The sequence below is a fragment of the Mus musculus genome, chromosome Y, assembly GCF_000001635.26.
Source record: "Mus musculus strain C57BL/6J chromosome Y, GRCm38.p6 C57BL/6J".
Classification (NCBI taxonomy): Eukaryota; Metazoa; Chordata; class Mammalia; order Rodentia; family Muridae; genus Mus; species Mus musculus.
This window is the reverse complement of record NC_000087.7, coordinates 30,129,944-30,151,417: the sequence shown is the minus strand read 5'-3', so window position 1 is coordinate 30,151,417 and position 21,474 is coordinate 30,129,944.

The window sequence follows — 21,474 nt, the reverse complement described above, 5'->3', positions numbered from 1 at the left end:
TTGAATCTTACTTAATTAGAGAATATACATTTGATATAGTTCAAAGTCATAAGTGAATGCTGGAGGATACAATGCACCATGCACTATTATTCAAAAGAACATATCTAATGGCATTTTTGGAATAAAGAAAAGTGTGACCTTCCTTTGGTCAAACACAGTGGTTAACGCTCCCCTCCCTTGCAAAAGTGAACAAGATCCAAGGCCATATTTTGGGGGAAGGAAAAGACTGAACCTCACTCAGCCTCACCCAGGTTAGTTCTCTTGGCTACTTCCAAAAAAAAAGGAGTGTGAGAGGAATCTGGGGAACAGAGGAGTTCTGAGAACCTCTTCTCAGAATGGTAAGTTCTAAGACCACCTTAAACAGAGGAGAAATCGTGAATGTCTTAGTTCCTAAAGTAGAGGTCCCCAGTCATATTTTGCAGGTCAGAAATATCCAGTTCACCCATGGTCAGCAGGGGAAGTTTCTAGGCTTCATTGGGTACTGGAGGAATGTTCAGCCTCTGCCTCACTAGCTTCCAAGTATTTCCCCCATATGCATACCCTGTGTAACATCTTTGAGAGTCCAGTCAGTGGCCACAACAATCTCCCAACATAAGTAGTTATGCAAGCATTGATGTTTCCTCGAGGCTGTGTTCAGCTGCACACATCTGTGAATAAGAGATAGGAATGGTGCATTTTGATGACCATTTTTGAGGCACAGGATATGAGAGCCAATTTCAGATTTCTATTTAGTGTCCTATGATCTAAAAGGATAGAAAATGTGAGGTGTCATTGGTCGCGTATGTATTGTATGGATATGTTTAAAGCAAACTTATTTAATAGGGGTATTTGTGAGGCACAGCCAGAAGAGAATCTCTGGTGGTTCAATAATTGCACAGATGGATCTGAAGTGTCCTAATACAGAGAGTAGATGTCTGAAACGCCCCTTTGACACAGGAGCTAGTTCTGAGAGTCCTTTCAATAGTCTTTGATTTCCCAGGACCCCCTTTGCAGAAACTGAAGTTCTAAAATCCACTTGGTGAATTGAAGTAGACAATAGGCCCAGATTCCTACTGGGAAGAAAGGGAATGTTAGATTCTCTTTTATGTAGAATGAGTGGTGTAAGTCTCCTATGGTCTGACATCCCTTTAAGGAAAAATGATTCAAAGCTACTTGGTAGGATTAGGAATATTCCTTATAAGGCATAATACATGTTTTAGGCGACATTTGACCAATAGGGCTAAGGCAATGTTAGCCCTAGGAGAGTTCTGACATTCTATTCAGTGTAGTGAGAAAAAAAAATGAGTTACCATGGGGAAATGTGTGCCCCATGTAAGAGAGGAAATCTCGAAGGCCCTACTGAAAGAGGAGGGCAGAATCCTCTTGAGGCAGAATGTGAAATTGCCGTATACACTTCTGTCAAAGTTAAAGGTCCCTGGTACCTTATAGAGTGGAGAATGTTTCCAGCCATGATCATAAGTTTCCAATTCTTATTCAGAGTTTTGTATTTTCATAGTTTGTGTTCATTCAGGAGAGACAAGGCAGCAACATATTTTTTTCTTCCAAAGGCTTTGAATGACTTTTGATGACTTTGTTCATCTATCCAGGTCTAGGCAGAATTAATGAAGTTATTACATTCCTATTGACTTGCCTAAAGGCAGATGGCACAGGTACTTTGCTCTGATTTGTAACTTGGACTATGGGACCTCAAACCAGAGTGGACTAGGGTACCTTGTTTAAAGAAGGAGTCACTTTTGGAAATATGGCTGATCAGCTAGGTATAATCCTACTTTGATGTATACATTCACAAATATACTTCATATATGTGAATGTCATTTTTGAGAAAGAGAACATTTTGGGTGGATAAGGAAGAGCAGGAAGGTCACAGAATCCCTCAGGCAAAAGTTTACCTTGGGAATTGTAAGATGTCAAAAATAACTTATCAAGTGCAAATGTCCTCATAGTCCAGAATACTCATGTGTTCTGAGACTTTGAGTTTTGCTTGCCAACAATCAGAGTATTTTTCTTACAAATTGTTTGGTAAACTCTAGTTCTATGTTCTCCATAAGCTGCACAGCAGCATCCCAGGCATAGGCACCAAAATGGAATTGCTCCATTTCAAGTGACAGGCTTAAAATTAAAAATTAAATTAGGGTTCATATAATTACTGTCATGTCCCAGGACATCATTTCAGAGTGTTTGTCATCCCTTCTTTTATTTGAGCATGTCTGGCCATCCATGTCTGAAGGGAAACTTTAGGACCTCCTAGAGGAATAGACCTCATGGTTCTATGGATAAAAGTGGATTTTCTGAGGTAAGCATAGTCAAGGGAAATTGATTTAAAGTTTCCTTGAAGGAAAAAAAAAGAAAAAAAAAAGAACATCGGCTAGAGTTTTTCATGTCAGTGCCTTTTCTGTAGGCTCCATAAGCAGCAGAATTTGTATTAATCCCCGGTCAAATTTAAGGGTGAATCTATATTTCCCTAATTCAAAGATAAAATGAAAGTTTCTTCCTTGAAAGAGTATCTATGTCAAAGATTCTTCATTGAAACCTTTTTGAACCTAGAGTTTACCTTGAACTGAGGAAAAATCTGGGAAACATTAGGAAAAATATGTAAGGTTCAGTCCATAATATCAGCAAGTTTTGTGGGATTCCTCGACCTAAATGAATGTCCAAGCCTGCTTTGGACAAACTGGTATGATCAGAGGCTCCCTTTGCTTCAGTGGGAATATGTGATGCCTCCTTAAGCAATGGTAGAAGGAGTGATTATCCCTCGGGGAAAGGAGGTGCTGATATCCTTGTAACAGGAGAGATGAACAGAGTATAAAAATCCCCATAATATTTTGAGCAAAAATTAATTTGCTTACCTTAGCTCATGAGGTCCTAGCATTGCCACACCTTCTAACCGTTCTTCACATCCTGGGGTATCCATATCCTTAGCTGAATTAGCAAGGCACCAAATATAGATACCATGATTCATGAAAAGCTTTGGATTGTATCCTCAGCATGATTGCCTCCTAAAAATTATGTTCAACCAACCAGAACTGAGTTAGAATGATGAATTCACACGATGTCATGTGACTATACTCAAGGAAGTGGCATAAGGTTCCAGGATTGGCCTCCTCCTCTTGATTTCTGTGAACTTTGAGCAGAGGGAGCAATTCTCCTTGATCAGAGGTAAAATATCCCATGGGTTCCTGAACAGAAGGGATTTTTATGAGAGCCCATTGCATCAAAGGTGTACATTTTATGACCTTGATCATCACAGGAAGGAAAATACTATAGGTTTGGAAAAGAGAAAGTCTCTCAAACCTGTTGGACAGTAGGGGAGTTGTCCTGTTCACCTTCTGTAGAGGAGTTTGTTCCAGGCACTCCAGGCCTCCACATCTTCAGAGAACTCTGAAAAAATTCTTATCTCTGAGGACTCTATGCGGATTTGACAGCATTCAGAGGTTTCTTCTGACAAGTCGGCTCAAAGTCCCTGGATTTGTTCCCTATTAAACTTACAAGGAAGCACACAGGTGTGGTTGTAGAGTACAGTTACCTTTCTGATGACCAGCTTAAAGAGAGCCTTGGATCCAGGCAGAGGTTTTCATAAATTGGCCATGGGACTTGACTCTGGAGTTCTCTGAGATTTGTTTTGTTTGTTTGTTTTTGGTGGTCAAAAGTATATTCCCTAACCAATAAGGTCTGAGGGAGAAGCTCTTAGTTGAGTGGTAGACCTGAGTCCACTGTGAACAAAGACCAAAGCTGTTGTGTATTCTTGGTACCAAGGATTCAGCCTGAAGCACACTAGAGCTGAGCCTGAATATTTGAGATAAACTTCTCACTCACAAGGTCAGTTCTATACCTTGCTTCATCAGAGAGGCAGGTTTCAGACCCTTGCAGTGCAGAAGGAGGAAGAATAAAGCATTTTACTCAAGGTCGGCTGACCCCTTTGGCATACGCATAATGTCAAGGGATACTATGGTTAGAGAAAGCAAGGTTTAGGCCCTCTTCAAAAGATAAACCAACTGGGTGTCAGCCCCCTTGAAGTTATGGGATACTTTACATCTGAGGGGGCCTGACATGATGGAGTTGATATTTATGCTGGAGGTATAAATTATCCTGGGTCTAGCAGGGTACATCTGAGTCCCCATTGTAACTTCATCAATGCTATTGCATGCTGATAGTAAAAGAGCCATCTTCGTGGCCTTCTTAAAATGTTGTTGAGGTCTGAAGTCCTTTGTTTATCATGTCATATGGATCAGGGCATCTTCAGTTATTGAGGACCTATGTGACACCTTTGTTCTGAAGTGGTAATTCTGAGTGGAATTAAAGAATTTCTGAGGTTTCTTGTTCTCATATGTTAATGCTGCCTTCAATACTGGGGAGTTTCTAACATATTTGATTTCGGGGGTTACATCTGAAATCCCCTTGAGTTATTGATGGAAGATGTGAGTCACATTGGTTCTTTTTGATGTATGTGGCTATACTGACATTGTCTTCAGACACACCATAAGGTGGCATCGGGTCCCATGACAGATGGTTGTGAGACAACAAGTGGTTACTGAGAATTGAACTCAGGACCTGTGGAAGAGAAGTCAGTGCTTTTAACTGCTGAACCATCTCTCCAGCCCCAGCATATTGATTCTAGACAGGTAAGTTGAAGTCCACTTAGGCTATTGGGGATGATCTGAGGATCCCTGGTTCAGAATGGGCAGATCAGAAGTTCCCTTGGTCCACACAGTAGTTTAGAAGATCTGTGGTTCTTAAGCTGTAGGTCTGAACCTTACCAGAGAAGAATGCCTGGAGGGTTTTTGAATTCCTAATTTAGACAAAGTGTACGTGATGACTCCTTGAGCTCGAGGCTTCCTGGGAACCTAGAACACACATATCATGCAGGCCATGCAACAGCTTAATCAATCTCCAGTATGCTAGGAGGCACTTCCCAGCTAGTTCTCCTGATAAATCTGCTGACTACTTCTGAAAATGGCAAGGCTTTCTCGTTTCTGCTGGCCAACTTAATGTCTATGTCCTGGGTTTATGAACTTGCTGGCTACTCTTAAGCTCTGAGACTTCAGGCACCCGGGTCCTGATCCTTGGACAGAGTAATTAGGTCAGAGGATCAGAATAAGAAGCACTTGGTGCACCTTAGATCAAGGGAGTCGATTTGTCATGGACTAGACCAGATCTAGTAGGTAGGTCTAGGTCCTCAATGATCAGAAGAATCACATAGTACTCTCCATTAGGTGAAAATTATATAGCACATACTTCTGGCCACAATTGTGAGCTACTCTTAATCAGAAAGGGGATTCTTGTCCTGCTTTTAGTCACAGGGGCATAGATGATGCTTCAATGTGCATCTGAGGCAGCTAGGAGTGGAAATTGTAATTTTGATAGAGTGTTGATGAAAAGAAAAAGTTCTAAATTCATGTTGCTCATAAGGGGCATAGAAAGGGAAAATATGAGGGCAGCTTCTGGATCAAAAAAGAACTGAAAATGCCAGGGTAAGAGAGAGTAGGGCCCAGGCCACCTTCTTGAGATAGACTGTGTTACAGTTTCCATTTGGCAGGCTGGGAAGCTCTTGTGCGTCCCAGGGCAGAAGGGGTAAGTCGGAAGCAAGGAGTAAGTCGTAAGCCTCCTAGAGCATTTTCGATATCTCTTTTGTCATAAAAAGTATCTGTGAGGCACAGTTTCTTAGATGGGGCATTTGAGAGGCCACCCCTTTCAGCCTGAAGCATTCTGAGCCTTTCTGAAACAGGGATCACATAGCCAGAGTCCCTCTGGTGAGAACTGGAAAGTGTGAGTCCACATTGGTCTGATTGAGAAGGTCTGACACCTCCTTTAGGAGAGAGGAAAGAACAACAACTCCCCTTTTGCCGTGCAATCCTATTGAGATTGATTTGCATATGGCGTGTATATTTGTGGCCTCCTAGGACAGAATGGTCACAAAGGGGGAACCCAAATTCATATTGTAATGACGGGTCTCTCCAAGGACAGGAGAGAGCAGGTACCACATCCTCTGCTTGAAGTATTGTACGTCTGTAATATCTTCGAATAACAGGGAATGTTCCAAAAGGGAATGTGGTACTCCCTTTTGGAGGTACAAATCCCCATAGGATAGGCACCAAAGCTATGGGCTCCTGTTTGGCACTTCTGGAAGGTTTCTCTCCCTCTTGGACATTAGGAATATGTTTTGAGCCCTCCTTAGTAGAAACAGGGTGCCTGATATCCTCTTGGGGTGATGATGAGAGTTTCACACCTCTTCGGGGACTGTCTCCATCTGGAGATGACTCAATGCATTCTTGATCTGTAGGGGAAGTTTGCAGGGCTCCATGGGTAACAGAGGATTTCCTCTGTTTCCTTCTGGTAGAAATAGCATGTCTGGGAATCTCATGAGGAGAGGTGGGATGCCTGAGGCTGTCTTCATGAGAAAGAGTGGTTCGCATGCACTCTTCTGTAAGGATGGAGGATGGCTTGTCAACCTCATGCTCTGAATTGGAAGTTTGGGTGTCCCATTGGTCAGAAGGGGCTTTTTCTGATGGGTTTTCAGTAGACTTGGATGGTCTGTGAATGCCTTGGGTTGATAGGGGACTTCGGAGGCCCACCTCATGAGATGGTGAGCGTCTGCAGGCTCCTTTAGCAGAATCAGAAGTGGCAAAGTTTATGTTAGTCACAGTTTTAAGATTTACACCTCTTTTCTTAGATTTGCAAGCTCTGACCCACATTTTGGAAGAATGGCAGTGTTTCCAGCCCTCATGTTTTGAGCGCACAGATTTCAGGCCCTCTTGATCTACAGAGGAAGGGCTTGGTCTTGTTTTCCGCAATTTAGAAGGTGTGGGGCAATCTCCTGGAGGAGGAGAATGACTGAGACCCTTTTTACAAAGGATACTAGATCTGAAACTCAATTGTGATGATTTTAAGGGGGAGATGCTCCTTTGAGGAGTAGAGGTAGGACTGGATTTCTTTTCTGCATACTTGGAAGATGTGAGGCTACTTTCAGCAGAAGAGATACATTTTAAGGCATCAAGTTCTGAAAGGCAGTATCTGGTATCCCCTTCAGGAAATGGGACATGTTTCAATATCCTTTGGTTAGATTTGAAACGTCTAGGGCTCTTCTTGAGATAAGAGGAATTTCTCTGGCCATCTTCATGAGGAGGGGTAGGAATAATGTCCCCTTTGGCACAAAGGGACAGTCCCTTAAACTCCGTTGAAAAGGAATTACCCACGGTTTCTTGGGGAGATGGCACAGGTTTTAGAGGCCCCTTGGCTGGTTGAGAAAGTTCTAGACTTTCCTGGGGAAATGCTGTTGTTCTCAGGATCCCTTGTTCAGATACTAAAGGGCCCATAGCATCTTCATTGGGTTTCAAAAGACACAGAGACCCTAACACACATGCCAAAGCTTCTGGAGTCCCTGGCACAGATTCTGAACTCTTAGAAATGGATTGTGTATATGTCCGAGGTTCTTCTGCCTCTGGACTAAGTGGTGAAGGAGCTGGTAATTTGGGAGAATCTTGTGTGGCTGACAAAAATTCTATGACTTCTTGGGTGACAGGTGGTATTTCTGCACTATTTTGCATACCTGCCCGTGTTTCTAGTGTGTCCTGGGAAGAATCAGAAAGTCCAAGATCTTCTGGATTGGATGGTGAATATCCTAAAGCCTTTTTTTCCAAACAGGGTCCTGGAGGCTCTTGAAGTAACAAGGAATTTTCTGTAAGCCCTTGGGAAGATATTGATGTTTCTAGTACACCTTGGGCAGACAGGGAAGGTCTCTGAGACATTAAGACAGAATGTGACACTTTCAAATCCAATTGGACAGATGGAGAAGGTCCTAGACTCACTATGGTAGAGGCTGAAATTTCCAAAGGTCCTGGTGAAGCATGGGACATTCCTGGCTTGCCATGTGTACAGGTACAACCTTCCAGATTCCCCTGTAAAGACAGGCAAGGGCCTCCAGCAGATAGCAAAGGTCCCGGATTCACTTGAGCAGATAGGGACATTGTCAAAGGCTCTAGGGCAGATGATACAGATCCTAGTGTTCCTCGTCCAGATAAAGAAATTACCATGGGTCCTTTGGAAGAATGCATAGATTCTGAAGGATCTGAAGCAGATGGATCTGTTTGTTGAACCCTTTGTGGAGAATTCAAAGACTCATTTGGTCCCTGGAATGAAGTTAAAGGTCCCTCTGTAGGTTTAGAGAGATCTAAAGGCTCTTCTGTGGAAAGGGAAGGATCCAAAAGGCTTAGGGAAGAAAATGAGGAACTAAGTTGGGCAGAAATTGCAAGTTCCAGAGGTGAGTCATTGGATATTACATATCCTGGGGTAACTGTTGAAAATTTTTGTGCACCTGATGCAAATGATGAATATCCTAGAGTCCCCTGTGGAGATGGCAAAGGTTCTACAGATCCTTGTGTAGTTGCTGAAATCCTCAGAGATCCCTGGTCAGATCTCAAAGTCCTTGCTGTATTTTGAGCAGGGTGCATATATCCCTGACACACTGGGAAAGATGGTGAGTCTGCTACTGTGTAGTGTGTAGATGTGGACTGAGTTCCTATAACTTGTGTATGTAAAGAAGGACTTGAAAACCTTTTGGAAGATGTAGAATGTTGGGAAGACCTTTGTGGACATGGGGACAGATGTACAATACCCTGTGCAGAGAGACCGGGACTCACACCTCCATGAGCAGGATCAGAAGATGCTGGAGTCCCTTGTTCTGAGGAGGAAAGACCCAGAGGATTATGAGAACATTCAGAACATTGTGATGTATTCATCATTGCCTGGGCTGAGATAGAAAGTTTCAGAGGCCCCTGGGCAGATTGCAAAGGTGCTAGATACCCTTGGGCAAATGGGAAAGTCTCTGCACCTCCTTGGGTAGAAACGGAATGTCTACCAAGTGTAGGAGGTGATGGTGGCAAAGTACCTAGAGTCGCCGAAGTAGACTGAGAAGATGCTACAGCCTGCCTCACTTGTGGAAAAAGGCCTAAAGCACTCTGTGACTCTTCATATTGTGCCAATATCCCTGTGGCATCTGTTGAATTTTCCAGATTTCTGTGGTTGGGGATAAAAGAACTTTGCATGGGCAAAGTTCCCTCTTCTGCCCTGAAAAGTACCTTTGGCTTTTGAAAAGATGACAAAGTTTCTAGAACCACTGGAGTAGGTACAAGTTGCTCCTGAACACCCAGTACAGGTGGGCAATGCCCTATATCTGATGGTGAAGGATAAAAGGTTTCTTGAGATTTCTGGCTAAGTAGGGAATTTCCAGTGTCCCTTGGGAAACCTGGGGATCTTTCTGCAAAATGATGGGCAGTTTTAGAAAATCCTACATCCGTATGACAAGCAGTTGGATGATGCAAAGTATCTTGAGCAAATGAAACACTTTGTGTATTCCCCTGTTTAGAAATGGGAAGTTTTAGAGACCCTTGGGCAGAACAGAAATGTCCAAAAGCCTCTTGGGAAGATGAAGAGCCTAGGGTTCCCTGTGAACCTAGGGTTCCTTGTGAAGATAAACAAATTCCCAGAGGCATCTGATCAGATGACACAGATTCTGATAGCAACTGAGTATTTTGGGGAGACGCCAGATGTCCTGGAGTGGGAAGCAAAATTCCCACAGTCTCCTTTGCAGACAGGGACGTTCCTACTGTGGCTTCTGCAGATAAAAAATTCCCCTCAGTGCCCTGAGCAGATGTGGAAGACTCTAGAGTAGTTTCTTTAGATTTCGTCACTTCTAGACGACATTCTTCAGATGAACAAGGTCCCAGAGTTCCTTGCTCAGATCTCAAAGATGATGGTGACACCTGTAGTGATGTAGTAAGATCCAGATGCAGTCCAGCACATCTGGAAGAGTCTCAGATCCCTCCGGTAGATGGAGAGTATTTATTTGTTTCTGAAAATGCTGGGGAAGGAGATGAATGCAGTAGAGCCCCTACAGAGGATCCCGAGATATGGGTCACTGCCTGGGCTGAGATGGAAAGTGGCAGAGGGCCCTGGGCTGATTGCAAATGTGCTAGTTTCCCGGGACCAGAAGGGAATGTTTCTGCACCTCCTTGAGTAAAAGATGAATGTCTACCAGGTTCTCGAGGTGATGGTGGCAAAGGTCCTAGAGTAGGCAAAGCAGATGTAGAAGATTCTGTATTCTCCCTCACTAGAGGCAAAGGGCCTGAGGTAGTCTCTGTGTGTTTACATTGTCCCAAGCCCAATATCCCTGTCGAATCTGCCAAAGGTTCTAGATTCCTTTGGGTGGATGACAAAGAACGTTGCACAGGCAAAGTCCCCTCTGCAGCTGTGCAAAGGTCCTTACAATTTTGAGAGGTTAGCACATATCCTTGAGAGTCTTTACTAGATAGAGGATGCTCCTGAGAACCTAGTACAGATGGTGAGTGTGTTACATCTGCTGGTGAATATGAAATGGATTTTTGTGATTTCTGGCAAGGTAGTAACGGCCCAATGTACCTTGAGGACGCTGAAGATCTTTGTCCAGAAGGTTCAGAAAGGGGAGAAAATCTCATACATTTCTGGCAATAACTTGGATGTTGCACAGACGTTGGAGAAGATGGCACAGTTTGTACAGTCCATTGTTTAGTTGTGGACAGCTTTAGAGACCCTTGGTCAGAAAGGGAATGTCCAGAAGCCTCTATGGAAGATGAAGAGCCTAGAGTTCCTGGTGAAGATAAAGAAATTCCCAGAGGCTTCTGATCAGATGACAAAGACTCTGAGACCACCGGAGGGATTTGGGTAGACCCCAACGTTCCTGCAGTGGGAGGCAAAGTTCCCACAGTCTGCTTTGCAGACATGGGCTTTCCTACTGTGGCTTGTGCAGATAAGGAATGCCCCCTAGTACCCTGAGCAGATGCAGAAAACCCTACAGTTTTTTTCTTAGATTTGGTCCCTTCAGATAAGCAAGGTCCCAGAGTTCCTTGCTCAGATCTCAAAGATGATGGTGACACCTGTAGTGATGTAGTAAGATCCAGATGCTGTCCAGCACTTCTGGGAATGTCTGATGTCCCTCGGGTAGATGTAGAGTATGTATTTGTTTCTGAAACTGCTGGGGAAGGAGATGAATGCAGTAGAGCCCCTTCAGCAGATCCCAAGATATGGATCATTGCCTGGGCTGAGATGGAAAGTGTCAGAGGCCCCTGGGCTGATGGTAAATGTGCTAGGTTCCCGGGACCAGAAGGGAAAGTTTCTGCACCTTCTTGAGTAAAAGATGAATGTCTACCAGGTTCTCGAGGTGATGGTGGCAAAGGTCCTAGAGTAGGCAAAGCAGATGTAGAAGATTCTGTATTCTCCCTCACTAGAGGCAAAGGGCCCGAGGTAGTCTCTGTGTGTTTACATTGTCCCAAGCCCAATATCCCTGTGGAATCTGCCAAAGGTTCTAGATTCCTTTGGGTGGATGACAAAGAACTTTGCACAGGCAAAGTCCCCTCTGCAGCTGTGCAAAGGTCCTTAAAATTTTGAGAGGTTAGCACATATCCTTGAGAGTTTTTACTAGATAGAGGATGCTCCTGAGAACCTAGTACAGATGGTGAGTGTGTTACATCTGCTGGTGAATATGAAATGGATTTTTGAGATTTCTGGCAAGGTAGTAACGGCCCAATGTCCCTTGAGGACGCTGAAGATCTATGTCCAGAAGGTTCAGAAAGGGGAGAAAATCTCATACATTTCTGGCAATAAGTTGGATGTTGCACAGACTTTGGAGAAGATGGTACAGTTTGTACAGTCCATTGTTTAGTTGTGGACAGCTTTAGAGACCCTTGGTCAGAAAGGGAATGTCCAGAAGCCTCTATGGAAGATGAAGAGCCTAGAGTTCCTGGTGAAGATAAAGAAATTCCCAGAGGCTTCTGATCAGATGACAAAGACTCTGAGACCACCGGAGGGATTTGGGTAGACCCCAACGTTCCTGCAGTGGGAGGCAAAGTTCCCACAGTCTGCTTTGCAGACATGGGCTTTCCTACTGTGGCTTGTGCAGATAAGGAATGCCCCCTAGTACCCTGAGCAGATGCAGAAAACCCTACAGTTTTTTTCTTAGATTTGGTCCCTTCAGATAAGCAAGGTCCCAGAGTTCCTTGCTCAGATCTCAAAGATGATGGTGACACCTGTAGTGATGTAGTAAGATCCAGATGCTGTCCAGCACTTCTGGGAATGTCTGATGTCCCTCGGGTAGATGTAGAGTATGTATTTGTTTCTGAAACTGCTGGGGAAGGAGATGAATGCAGTAGAGCCCCTTCAGCAGATCCCAAGATATGGATCATTGCCTGGGCTGAGATGGAAAGTGTCAGAGGCCCCTGGGCTGATGGTAAATGTGCTAGGTTCCCGGGACCAGAAGGGAAAGTTTCTGCACCTTCTTGAGTAAAAGATGAATGTCTACCAGGTTCTCGAGGTGATGGTGGCAAAGGTCCTAGAGTAGGCAAAGCAGATGTAGAAGATTCTGTATTCTCCCTCACTAGAGGCAAAGGGCCCGAGGTAGTCTCTGTGTGTTTACATTGTCCCAATGCTAGAATCCCTGTGGAATCTGCCAAAGGTTCTAGATTTCTTTGGGTGGATGATAATGAACTTTGAACAGGCAAAGTTCCCTTTGTCACTGTACAGTTTTTCTTTTGCCATTGAGAAGTTAACAGCAAAAGTTCTTCAACTCCCTGGCCAGCTATGGGCTCCCCCAAACTGTCTTCTGCATTAAGGGAAACTTGTCCATGCAACTGAGTCGATGGTGAGAGTAATGGAGAAATTTGTGCTGATCCATTCAGTTCAAGATTTGATTGTGGATACAGGGATGTTGCAACAGCTTTTTGTAAAAACGGTGGAGGAGCTTGACTTGCTTGTGTTAGTGTGCAATGGCCATGAGGCTTTGGTACATGTGGCAATGTTTCTGGTGTCCTTGGTACCCATGACGACATTCCCAAGGAACCTGACACCGAAGAAAAATGTTGATGAGCACACTGGGCAGACTCCGATGATCCCAGAATCTCCTGGGAAGATGTTGACTGCTGCATAGACTGTTGAGTATATGGTGAAAGGTCTAGAGATGCCTCAACAGATATGCTAAGTTTGGTAGATAGCAAATGTGCTAGATCACTTGAAACTTCTAAAGAAGACACCTGAGATCGTTGGTCAGGTTGTGAATGTCCTGTATGACTTGAGGTATGTTGCAAAGGGCCTTTAGTGACTTGGAGAGATGGTGAGGTATACTGAGATTCTACTGTATATGACCAGTCCCCTGGCTTCTGTTGGTAAGATGGTAAATGTTCTAGAAACCCTGGGAAAGATGGCAAAGTACCAACAGTTTCCTGGACAGGTATAGAATGTTCAAGAGGTGCTTGCTTACATCTCACAGTTGTTAGAGTGCCTGATGTAGTTTGGGGAAGTTTCTGAGCACATAGTACAGATGATGAAGGTTCCACAGTCCCTTGGGAATATAACAATGCTTTTTTAGTTTTCCTGGTGGATTCAGAAGATCTTTTTTCAGATGGAAAATTTTCTGTTGTCTTAGTTTCAGATTTGGGAGGTCCCATAGACCCTATAAGAGGCAAAGGATCTGTTGTAGTCCCTTGGACAGATGGCAAGTTATCCAGAGATTCTACCATGTGTGATGAGTGCTCTAGCTTCTTTTGGAAAGATGCTGAATGCTCTAGTTTCCCTGAGGTAGTTGTAGAAGAACCTTCAGTCCCCTGGACAGGTCCAGAATGTTCTAAAGGCCCTTGCTTACATGTCACAATTGTTAGTGTTCCTGTTGTAGTGTGAGGAGGTTTCTGAGCATGTGGTGCAGATGAGGAACTTCCCACAGTCCCTTGGGAATATAACAATGCTTTTTTAGTTTTCCTGGTGGATTCAGAAGATCTTTTTTCAGATGGAAAATTTTCTGTTGTCTTAGTTTCAGATTTGGGAGGTCCCATAGACCCTATAAGAGGCAAAGGATCTGTTGTAGTCTCTTGGACAGATGGCAAGTTATCCAGAGATTCTACCATGTGTGAAGAGTGCTCTAGCTTCTTTTGTAAAGATGCTGAATGCTCTAGTTTCCCTGAGGTAGTTGTAGAAGAACCTTCAGTCCCCTGGACAGGTTCAGAATTTTCTAAAGGCCCTTGCTTACATGTCACAATTGTTAGTGTTCCTGTTGTAGTGTGAGGAGGTGCAGATATTGAAAGTTTCACAGTCCCTTGGGTAGATAACAATGTTTTCTTAGTTCCCTGGGTAGATGGAGAAGATATCACAGCCTCTGTTACAGATGGTGGATGTTGCAGGGTATCTTGCATAGATAGAGAAATTGTAGAAGCCTTTTGAAAAGAACTGAAAAATTTCACAGGTCCTGGTTTAGATGGCGAATTTTCTAGAGCCCCAGTTTCAGATGTGGGCAGCCCCATAGCCCCTGTAGGACACAGAGAATGTATCTCAGCTCCTTGATTTGATGGAAATATTTGAGGCACCCTATCAGCATATTGAGTAGATCCTAAAGCTCCTGTCTTATGACATGATGGTTCTACAGTCCCCTGTAGTGATAAAGACTGTCTCACAATGTCTTTTTCTGATTTGTATTTTGTACCTTCCTTTTGGGAGGATACCAAAGAACCTAGGGTCCCTTGTGCCAGTGATGACATTTCAAGAGACCTTTGCAATTGGAAATCCCCTAGTTTAGATGGTGAAGAATGCAGAGTCTGTTTAGAAGGTGTGTAAGTGGGCAGTGGTCCTTGGGTAGTTATCAAAAGTTCTAAGGTCTGTGAAGTAAATTGATCATGTTTCTGAGCATTTGCTGCAGTAAGTGAGTTTTTTCCACCATCCTTGGTGGATTGCAAAGACCCTTGAAGCCCTTGGCAAGATGAGGAAGATAACAAAGACTCAGTAGCAAGAGTAGGTAAGGAAATTCCCACAGGATCTGGGCCAGGCAGCATATGGCTTGGAAAACCTGAGACATTTTTCAAATGTCCTGGAGATCTCTGAGAATCTGAATATGTCCCCATATCCACATCCACACATGGCAATGGTCCTTTAGACACCTTAGAAGGTGAGGAAGGTGGCCTATCACCCAGAACAGAAAAAGAATGTCTGAGAGTTCCCTGTGTGGATGTGGAGAGTTCTGGAGTCTGTTGTGCAGAGAGAGATTGTCCCACAGCCCCTTGAACAGAATACAAATGTGCTACACTTCCTTCTGAGGAGGAAGGAGTTCCATGTTGCCATTGAGTGAGTGGCATGACATTTAGGGGGGACACTGAGCCAGACTGAGATAAATCTAGAACTCCATGAATGTGGGGCAAATTGGATGGAGTCTCCTGAGATGACAGAGAAAGGCTCACAGGCTCTGGAGCCACTGGTAAGGGTCCAGGAGCCACAATGGCTGACGGGGAAATTGCCAGAGCTCCTGGTCTAGGTGGAAAAGCTCCTAGCAATCTTTGAGTACGTTGGCAGGCTCTTGTTTTACTTGGGAGAGATAACAAAGGTGCTAAAGTCCCTTGAGTACTTGGTGAAGTAGCATCAGTACTCTGGGTAGTTGTGGAAAGATCCAGAGGCCTTTGCAAGGACATCAAAGGTCCTGCAAACTCAGGTGAGCATGAAGAAGATTCCAGAGGCCCCTGAGTTGGGGGTGCATGTCTGGAAACTCCTTGTGCTGATGAAGAATGATCCAGATCTCCCGGAAGGTGGAGTGAATATCCTGAACACCTTGTTGAAGATGGAAAAGTTTTCTGAACACCTTGGCCAGGTGGCAAATGTTCTGTTGTTCCCTGGACACCCAGAGTTCCTGGGGAAAATGCTAAACATCCTAAAGACCTTTGCACAGCTGGTAAAGTTTCTAGATGCTCATGCTTAGATGTTAACGATCTAGCAGATCCTAGGGCAGATGGTAACTGTCCCACAACAAGAATGTTGGAGGCAGAAGGTTTTTTAGATGCTTTAGAAGACATGGAAGATTTTTGATATGTTTGGGCTAAAGGCACAACTTCTAGATGATTTTTTTTACATGTGGACTTTCCCTTAGACCCTTGGTAATATAAAAGAGGTTGTGTCGTTCTGAAGTCTGATTGGCCAACGGACCAATCACCTTGAGCATGGGCAAAATGTTCTGGATCATTTGAGAGAGATAAAGAAATTCCCTGGAGCTCTGGGCCAGATCGTGAACAGACCAGAGCCTTTTGGTTAGACAGAGAAAGCCCTTGAGCCTTTTGGGGAAATATGGAATGTCCACCATACCCTTTGTCCAACTGGCAACTTTCCACAGTCCCTTGGTCATCTGTGGGATGTTTCAAGGCATTTTGGACAGATACAGAAGGGGTGGGACTCACCTGAGGAGTCGTTGTAGCGATTGATGTTTCTTTGGCAGCAGGAGATGATGCAAGTCCCCTTTCATCAGAAGTTCTGGAGTCTCCTTTATCAGAAGGATCAACACTCAACCTGTTTTTAGTAGAAACCGGATGCTTGGGGAAAGCATGGGTAGAGGGAGAAGGTCTACTACTTCCCATCAGAGAAGGCATGTGAAAGGAACACTCTTGGGTAGATGGAGATAATTGTAAAGCACCCTGTTCAGATATGGTAGATCCTATGACCATCTGCACAGATGGGGAAGGTATTAATGTGTCTTGTGTACCCGTGCAATTCTTGCCCGTGGCTTCAGAGTGAGGGGAATGTCCTAGAGATACCTGTGTAGATGTGGCCTCTCCTAGAGCATCATGGACATATGTGAGAGGTATAAGAGCCTCTTGAGCAGGTAGGGAAATTTCTAGACCTCCTTGTGTACTAGTGGAAGTTCCAAGAAAATTTTCTTCAGCCTGAGAAAGGGATAACACCTTCTGTATAGAAGTATCAGGTGTCGTAGCCAGCTTGATAGGCAAAACAGGTTCCAAGGGCCCTTTTGAAGATGAAGTAGAACCTAGAGCCTTATGGGCATTTGGAAGATATTCTGGAGACATTTGTGGGCATGGAGAAGGACCAACGGCCCTTTGTCCAGGTGGATAAGAGTCTATAGCATCTTGTGTAGATGGGGAAGATGGCTGATCCTCTTGAGGAGATAGGGAAGTTCTCATAGTCTCCTGTGAAGTTTGGGGAGGTCCTATGGATTCTTGTGCACAGGTAGAATCCAAGGAATTCCCTTCTTTAGCCGTACAGGATGCTACAGACTCTTGTGTGTGCAAATCACCTCCCACAGCACCTTGCTCACATAGGATTGGATCCAGAACCTTCTGTACAGATGGAATCTGTCCTAGAACATCTTTTGTAGATGTGTCACATCCACGAGTCATTTCTAAAGATGGGACTGTGGCTAGAACTCCTTTTGTAGATGTAGCCTGTCCTACAAACCCTTTATGTGATAGGGTAGTACTCAGACAATCCTGTACAGGTTTTGGAAATCGTAGCATCTTTGATGTATATGGGGAATCCTTTACAGCCTCTCCTACAGATACACAATGTCCCAGTGTCACCAAGGGCTGCATGGAGGGTTGTATGGTCTCAGCACACTGTACAAATATGGAGCTTGTTTGGCTCCCTGGGAGCATTTTGGCAGAATCTTGGCTGTTTGGGACCTGATGACAAGTCAGGAGGACCCTTTTGGCTGGTAGGGGATATTTGAATAATTCTTGATCAGATCGGGACTTTCTGGAGACCCGTTGTTTAGAGAGAGCATCTTTCAATCCTCTACTAGAATGAGAATGTTCAGGGTCACTTTTCATAGCAGGAGAATGATTTAATCTTCCTTTCTGTGGGAGATCAGATTTAAGAACATGTCTTTGATGCTCTTCCATAGAGGGAGATAATCCTAGTGGCCACCTAACAGATGGAGAAGGTCTCAGAACCCCTGGGGAAGATGCTGATGGTTCTAGTTCACTTTGTGTATGTGCAGAAGGCACAAGAGTCCCTTTGGAGGACTCGGGAGTTTCTATCACATATAGCCTATGTGTGGAACTCTCAAGAGCCCCTTCTAAGGATGGCAAAGGTCCTTGAGCTCCTGGTATAGGTGTGGAAATTTTTGTCTCTGCTTGGGCAGGTATGAGCGGTGTGAGGCTCACTTTTGGAATCGTGATTGCATTTCTTTCCCTTTGGACTGTAAGAGATGATCTGAGCCCATTTTTTAATGGTAGAGGACTTTGAAAGCCCTCTTGGTTTAAAGGGGAAGTTCTGAAATCCTCTTGGTCAGCAGGGTCAGGTCTCAAACTCACTTTACTAGAAGCAGATTGCATGGGGCACTTTGGGGGAGAAGGGGAACATCTTTGGCTGTCTTTGTGAGAGGACTTAGCTTTATGCCCTGCTTTGGCAGCTGTCAAACATGTTGAACTCTCCTGGGGAGAGGAAGTGGAAGTCGATACATTTGAGACAAAAGAGAAATCAGTGATGTTACCTTTGGGAGAAGGAGGTTTGGATCCCTCCTTGTCTGATGGGGCCTGTTGTAGGTCCCCTTGACCAGAGGAGTCTTGTCCAACATGCTTTGGAGGAGAATTGGAAAGATTAGAGTTATGTAGGGTAGGGGATAACCTTTTGGAACTCCTTCTGGAAGAGGAGGCATGTATGATTTTCCTTTCAGCACAAGTGGGAAGTCTTTGGGATGCCTGGGCAGATGTGGAATGCCCCATAGACTCTTGGAAATATCTGGTTAGTTCGAGAACATCTTGGGTGGATAGGGACAGTCCCTGAGCATGTTGGGTGGATAGGGACAGTCCCCGAGCATGTTGGGTGGATAGGGAAAGTCCCTGAGCATCTTGGGGAGAAGTGGAAGTTCCCGGATCTCCTTGGCTAGATACGGAAGGGTGTGGGGAACCTTGAATATGTGGGGAGATTACCTGTCCATGTTGTCCAGCAGAAGACGGCCCAGGCACTGTGTGATCTTCTTTAAACTTGTGACTGGCATCTCCAGCCCCGTTTGTGGAAGATGCTGCAGGCACTCTATCACCCAACTGGTCAAAATCCATAGGTTCTTCAAACACAGTGGACATAGACTGGCTTCTTGTCACCTTCCCAGGGATGGGCACAGAAGAGGAGGCTACTCTTTTTCTGGTGGCAGGCTGTAAAACAGATGGTCTGGTATCCCTGGTCAGTGGGTGACTCGTGCCCTCAGGAACCCTCAGAGGAATTGTAACTGTCCATTTTTTGTTCTCTTTCAGGTTCCTCAAAGGGTCCGGGATCCTCTTCTTGGCTGAAGCCTTGACAAGAGCTTTGAGTTTCTGTAGCTTTTCTGTCACGTGAGCATCAGGTTTTTTGAATCTCTGGTCTTCATAGGGATTTGGGCTCCTGAACTTGTACCGAGTCCGTCTAAGGAGCCCCGGATGATCAAAGTCCCTCGGGTCTCTGCTGGTCAAGTGCTTCCCTTGTTGGGGTAAGGTGTTACCATCCGGTTGGGGGACAGTGAAGGGGGTCCCAGGCCGTGGAGGCTGGGAACCCTGCAAGAGATTCCCCAATTGGGGTACGGTATTATTATTCCTTTGGGGGACACTGAAGGGGGTCCCAGGCCGTGGAGGCTGGGAAACCGGTCCCTGGTCAGAGGGTAAAGTCCGGGCTGAGGCTTCCTGCCCTCTCTCCACACGTCTGGCCATTTAATCGTGAAGGAAATTGTTCAAGAAACATGAAATGGGCCACTGCCCATGAAAGGGGCAGTGCATGTACTTGCCAATGGTGACTCGTGGCAAACAATGCTTAAGCAGCAACCTTTGAGAGCGGCACTCTCTCCCGAGTACTGTGAACGCGTCCTGAAGGCCAAGAGCACAGAACTAGAGTGACCGTTGGCCTCAGGAATGAAGCAAAGTTCTAGAACTGCTGTCCTCATGCCTGCACGGGCCAGTTGCGAGCTGGAGAGCAGCTGTCCTCATGCCTGCCAGTCCCGAGCCTGGACAGTGAGTGTCCTTGCGCCTGCACGGGCCAGTCCTGAGCCTGGACAGTGAGTGTCCTTGCGCCTGCACAGGCCAGTCCCGAGCCTGGAGAGAGGCTGTCCTCATGCCTGCCCGGGCCAGTCCCGAGCCTGGAGAGAGGCTGTCCTCATGCCTGCCCGGGCCAGTCCCGAGCCTGGAGAGAGGCTGTTCTCGAGCCTGTAGAGGCCAGTCCTGAGCTGCCTCACTTTGCAGTTCTGCTTGAGGTAGCAGTGCAACCATCCAAGCATTCTGAATGAGGAGGGACACTGAGGAGCCTCTCCCTTTGGGTTCAGAGTGCTACCTGGTCTGGTATTTTAGTGATTTTCAGTTATTAGGCTTTGCGGTATTTTTAGCGTTTTACTGTTTCTATTTTTTTGTTGTTGTTGTTTGTTTGTTTGTTTGTTTGTTTTCTTGAGTTTTTTTTTTTATTTTAATTTTGGAGTTATATTTTTTGCGTTTAAGAGTTTTAGTGTTGGCAGGCAGTGGTGACCTTGCCTTTAATCCTACACTTGGGAGGCAGAAGTAGGTAAATTTAAGAGTTCAAGTCAGCATATTCTCCAGGACAGCCAGGGTTACACAGAGAAACCCAGTCTCCAAAACTCAAAAAGAAAAAAAAACAAACAAACAAACAAAAAACAAACAAACAAAACAAACAAGAAAGAAAGAAAGAAAGAAAGAAAGAAAGAAAGAAAGAAAGAAAGAAAGAAAGAAAGAAAGAAAGAAAAAAGAAAGAAACAAAGAAAGAGAAAGAAAGAAAAAGAAAAAAGAAAGAAAGAAAGAAAGAAAGAAAGAAAGAAAGAAAGAAAGAAAGAAAGAAAGAAAGAAAGAAAGAAAGAAAGAAAGAAAGAAATTTAGCGACATTTTTGGCTTCATCTGTGTTTTTTAAAGATTTTTAGTTTTTTTTTTTAAGTGTTTTTAGTGTTTTTAGAGGAGTGTTTTAAACTCTATATTTGTTTTTTTTTTTGAGGCTTCTAGTGTATAAGTTTTTTTGTTTTTTTTGTTTTTGGTTTTTTTTTGAATTTTATTGTTTTTCTTAGGTTATTTTGTTGTTGTTGTTCTTGAATAATTATTTACAATTTGAGGGTTTTTAATTTTAGTATTTAATAGTTTTAGAGTTGCCAGGCAATTGTGGCCCATGCTTTTAAACCCAGCACTTGGGAGGAAAATGTAGGGGATTTTTTTTAGATCAAGGCCAGCCTGTTCTACAGAGGGATCTCCTGGACAGCCAGGGATAAACATAGAAAACCAGTCTCCAAAACTTAAAAAAAAAGAAAAAAAAAAAAAAGAAAAGAAGAAAGACAGAAAGAAAGAAAGAAAGAAAGAAAGAAAGAAAGAAAGAAAGAAAGAAAGAAAGAAAGAAAGAAAGACAGACAGACAGACAGACAGACAGACAAAGAGAGAGAGAGAGACAGGAAGGGAGGAAGGAAGGAAGGAAGGAAGGAAGGAAGGAAGGAAGGAAGGAAGGAAGGAAGGAAGGGAGGGAGGGAGAGAGAGGGAGGAAGAAATGAAGGAAGGAAGGAAAAAAGGAAGGAAGGAAGAAGGAAGGAAGAAAAAGGAAGAAAGGAAGGAATAAAGGAAGGAAGGACATGTTTTAGGGACATTTTGGCTTCTTATGTACCTTTTTTTTTTTTTAGATTTCTATGGGTTTTTCAAAAGGTTTGTAAAGTGTTTAGAAGAGTGTTTTAGAAGTTTTTTGTTGTTG